This window comes from Montipora foliosa, chromosome 8, assembly GCF_036669935.1.
Source record: "Montipora foliosa isolate CH-2021 chromosome 8, ASM3666993v2, whole genome shotgun sequence".
In the NCBI taxonomy this organism is placed as follows: Eukaryota; Metazoa; Cnidaria; class Anthozoa; order Scleractinia; family Acroporidae; genus Montipora; species Montipora foliosa.
In genome coordinates, this window is record NC_090876.1 from 35,408,750 (window position 1) to 35,413,749 (window position 5,000).

Below are 5,000 nucleotides of genomic sequence, written 5' to 3' on the forward strand. Positions count from 1 at the left end.
GAACTGCTAAGTGTGTGAGGATTTCCTTAAGAATGTAGAGTGTACCAATAAATTTGGGACTTCTGGTTTGTGTCAGTAGACCTGAAGCAGTACCATCACTCTCCTTAAAGTACTCAAAAGTCTGCAGGTGTGCAATAAACTCTTGAACCGTTGCCCTTACAGAATCGTCAAAGGAAAGCCAGCGACTTGCAACTGCTTTCTTTGACTTCTTCATGTGCTTCTTTGCTTGGCAAAGCTGATCTTTTGGCAGAAGATTGAGTAGCCCTGACTGCACAGCAGCAAACTTTGCTGTTTTCTTGGGGGAATACTCATACAACTTCCATACTTGTAGCAGAAGACCTTCAACTTTCTTGATATAATTCAGCTCTTTAGAAGCATCTCCACGCAAGTGCGAGTCTGTGGCACACACAGTGGATGTTAATTAGATCTGGAACTTCTCTCTTTATGATTGCTGCCATTCCATTGTGCCTGCCAATCATTGCTCCTGCTCCATCTGTAACACAACTTTTCATCTTCTTCAGTTCCAGCTGGCAATCCTCAACTATTTTCTTGAGACACTTGGCCAACTCTTGTCCAGTGGCAACATCAGTCATCTGCTCTGTGTGCAAAAAGTCTGTCTGGGGCATTCCACTTGCGTTGACATACTTCACAAAGACAACAAATTGTTGGATTACTGATATGTCTGTAACCTCATCTGCAAGGCAGCCAAATACTTCTGAGGATGCAACAGCCGTAATGACTTTATCTTTGATAGCTTTTCCCAGGAAGAGGAATACTTCACGGATAGAACCTTGTGATCTGTGCTGAAAGTGTTTTATCTCCTGTAACCCAAGCCTCTCCAACAATGTCATTAACGATGTTGCTTTCATGTTTGCGATCTCTTCCTTGGCTATCCAGTAAAGTGTAGTGAATACCTTTAACAGCACTGTATTCTTCACCATTTCCCTTTCTTGCACTTCCTTGTGGAATGGCGATGTTCTCTGTAGGTGTTCTTTATTGATGGCCGCCTCATGCACAGCCCTGTTTGCGTGAAGTTTGATGGCTAGCATAATGTTACAAACACATGGTTTGGAGTTCCAAGTACTGTCACCATTTGTTGGACTTGCGGTGTCATGACAACGGCACAGGAAACAAAACATTCCAACGTTTTTTACATACACAAGCCACCAGATGCCTGTCGATCCATCAAACACGTTCTGATTTTCATTTTGTTTAAACAATCATTGATGCTGGAACCAGTAGATCCGTTTAGATGTTTATGAATACCAAGACACAGTATTTCTGTTAATTCCATGGTTAACTCTCCATTCGCTTTTTGTTTTGATTATGGTTTGATGTTTGCTAACAGTTGTACCAAACACCCTATCGGTAAACTGTAAACTCACTCGATTGCGTTGTGTTTTACTCAGCTTTTTAATCTGTAAATTTGCAAAAACTGGCTCGCTGTTCAACTCACAATTCACCGTACAATTTCTCACTCACATGTCATTGCCTTATTTGGAAACTAAAGCGCACGCGATCAATGTCACATAACAACAACGACTATGGGGGGAGGGCTAAGTCTATTACTCTCGCACAACAGTCATAATATATAATTCGTTATTATACTCAAATGCATAAGACGGGAGTGAAACCGGAAATAAAAATTATAATAACACCTTTACATTACCGAGCTATCTTACCTTTAGAGGAGCTCAAATAAGCTGGATCAGACATTGAACATCTCTTTCCGTTACCGTGGTAATAAGTATGAAATGCTCTACCATTTCCAGACTCAGGAAATTTTTCTTCCACTCTTTGTAGCATAATACTCGGTTCTACAGGCTGCCCACGTGCGGCTGAAGAACTTGAAGCTGTGATTGCTGGTATTTGTTGACCACCTCGACCGGCTGTTTTATGAGATTCCTCATTTCCATCGCTCCGTTGGGCTTTAGAAAAAAATCTGTCGATCCCAGGCTGTTTTGACGAGGGTTTTTTTCTCTTATTCATATTAAAACATAACTTTCTCCACCCACGCACGGGACCAAACTCGGTCGATCAGCCTGGACAACACTCTACATTGGTCAGCGGAATTTCTCAAAAGGTAGGAGCTGCGCATTGCGTAATAAGTTTTGTAGCATCTAAATAAATATTCACGGCGATTAAGCAAACTGAAAGTTCATGTCCAGAGTAAAATATAAATAGTAGAACCAAGGAGGCAAGACACCACGAAACAATTATGTTTATTTCAATAGGTAAATGTTTAAAAATAATTTTAAGTGTACTAAGCATGTTTGTACCATCAATCAACATCTTCACCCGTAACATCGAGTGAACTCACGCGTAACAGGTGTTACGGGTTACGGCCCTTAATGACAGCCCTGTAAACCAATGCCTGAGTGGTGATGGCGACAGTATTCTAGAGCTGGTTTAAGTTTTAGTCCGTCATACTGCAAGCAACAAGGGAAAATACTTGCGTGTGCTTTTCAATAGACATGACTGTTGTGGACGAAGCACTGAATTAAAAGTCATACTTGAGACTTCGAGATCCCATCAATCACTGAATATGCTGGGGAATATTTTTGCAATGTATGCCTACCAGGAATAAGAAGGAACTTTCCTTGAAAACTGAAAACAAGATTGTCTTCCTCTGTTCTATCTAGTTTGAACCCTTCTCCTGACAGGTGGTCTATAAAATCATCTCCAGACCTTAGATAACCCCTAAGAGCCCAAAACAGTATTTCGGGGTGTTTTCCCCTAAGGATCTTCTTTTTATGCCTATGTCGTCCAGCTTCTATCGTAAGGTGCTGAATTTTGTGAAAAAAATCGTCTTCAGTAAGTTTTCCTTATAACTCGCACAACCAAGAATGATTTCTTTGCCTGGATGGTTTTCGTCACAGTAGAACGTGTTCGAACGTTTCGACCGGGTACGAGCTTTGAATTTGCATCTGACTCTCCTGAATGTTTTCACTCTGTGCTTGGTCATTATCTATCCGTCCCTTTTTGTGGGTAACCGGAGACACTAGTCCTTCATGTTTTTGGTCGGTCACTTTCAACTTCTTCAGCCCCCCTTTTTGACATTGTATTTACTTTCAGGGAATTTCTTTGCCAAACCTTTCTGCCCTTGCATTTGATTCGCTTGTGCGGACATTGTACCAGTGGTAGGGATTTTGTAGCTCTGTTTAGAACGATAAAATAAGTCATGTAAACTATATAACATTCAGTATCCAATATTGAATCATTGAATTTATTGCCTTTATTAATGAACATCTGTCACAATTCACTACAGTATCTACTAGCTCTTCATACGATTGCTACTATTAACTGTTATGATTCTTTTATTTAAAAATATCTTGATCCCTTTCCTGAACTAGAGTTGAAAATAGTTTTGAGGTATTTAATGGAAAATATGAAATGCTCTCGGGTTACTAAGCATAATATTATTAATAGTCCTAATTGATTACTCCATCTACGATGCTAGCTGGGCGAAGCGTTTACCCACATACAAGAGGACCCAACACAACACTTCATTTTTATACTATTTTCATGCTTTACAGTTAATTACAACAGTGATTTGATTGTGAAGGGTATTAATAATACCTTTTGTGAGCATGTCGTCTAGAATCAGTAGAACTCTTTTGAGGTCCTTGTTCGCATCTTGAATCAACCAAACAACTTGCCTGAATAGACACTCTTTGCTTTTTGTTACATGAAGAGGAGGTCTTCTCATGGTTGGATTTCCTGAGTGAGAAAAAGTGGAAAAGTGGGTAGTGGCCATACCCTAGTAGCAAATGCTTTCGAGATGGCCACTACCACAGGAATTAAATGAAAGGAAAAATATATATAATACATATATGTATAGAAGTGAACTGGCAAAGTAGATAGTACAAACAAAAATTAAATTAATCGTAATAAATTAAGAAATTGACAAATTTACATCGATGAGTTGCATCTAAGGAGTCTTACATTAAGTTCAAACACACACAAAATAATAATAATAATAATAATAATAGCAATAAAAATCAGGAAGGAAGGGAATGTAATAATCATATGGGCTGTCAATAATCACATTTGGCTGTCAAGGAGGTAGTGCTTATACTCTTTAATAAATGAAGGAAAAGGTAAAGTTTTAATATTATAAGGTATATTCTCCCAAATTCTAGAAGCTGTTGGTGTAAATCTTGCAAGCCCATAATTGGTTCTGGACACTGGTCTGTTAAAACATTGAACTATTGTTCCTGCATTTTACATGCATATTGACTTTCTTGTAAAGAGTAAGCGGTATAGATGTATCTTTTTTGCGCGCGACATGTTTCAGTTTGACCTGTTTCTTGAGGCTCTCTTTTGCGTTTTAAATATGCTTCTTTAAACCAAGAGGCAAGCTGCACTTCGTTCTGAGTAAGTTGTATATCTAAAGAATCCCAAAAGAGTGTCCATTAGCTTAACACAAGTTGACCATTTACCAATTAAAAAGTCTTATGATTACATTTGAGTTATGACTACCGAAAAAATAAATTTATGCTGAATTTAGAAAAAAGACAAAGAAAACTAACCTCTGCCTGCAGCAAGCCATTTTATGTGCTGCTTACTGAATACATGCTTTTCAACCACCCTGACTCTCATGACCTCTCTACAATGAATTTGCAGTTGCATAGATCACAATGGAGAGTCCATTCGTCTAGAGCCTTGACATGCATCCCTGCCTTGTACTGTGCAATACAAAGCTTTCCAATGCCACATTCAGTGTAAGTTCCCTAATGCGAGCCTTGAATTTCTGAAGCTGTTTTGTTTCTTCAGCATCTCGGGGGATAAAGGAGCCTCTTCCTTCAAAGCACTCTTTCTTCAGCCACTGACGGTAGATGTTGCCACCATCCATGACTCTATTTGATGCTGTGCTGTGCTTAAGAAAGCGCGACCTACCATGATATCTTGGATCTGAAATTAAGACAAACATAATATATCATATGTAGTCATGAAAGCAACAGTGCAAATACCTTTGAGCACCAACCTTATTTCGTATT

The 5,000-nt window shown here is 39.0% G+C and overlaps 1 long non-coding RNA gene across 4 annotated transcripts in view; it reads left to right on the top strand.

Annotated features, from left to right (window-relative positions):
* LOC138012784 (uncharacterized) overlaps positions 1–5,000 on the top strand; it is a 70,432-nt gene that overhangs the window by 25,315 nt on the left and 40,117 nt on the right. For 2 of the 4 annotated variants that reach the window (XR_011125075.1, XR_011125077.1), the window contains one exon: positions 1–65. This exon is cut by the window's left edge and continues 86 nt beyond it. The exons of the other annotated variants lie outside the window; for them this stretch is intronic. This is a non-coding gene — a long non-coding RNA (uncharacterized lncRNA). Of the gene's footprint in view, positions 66–5,000 lie in introns of those variants that run through there. 4 annotated transcript variants of the gene reach the window in all.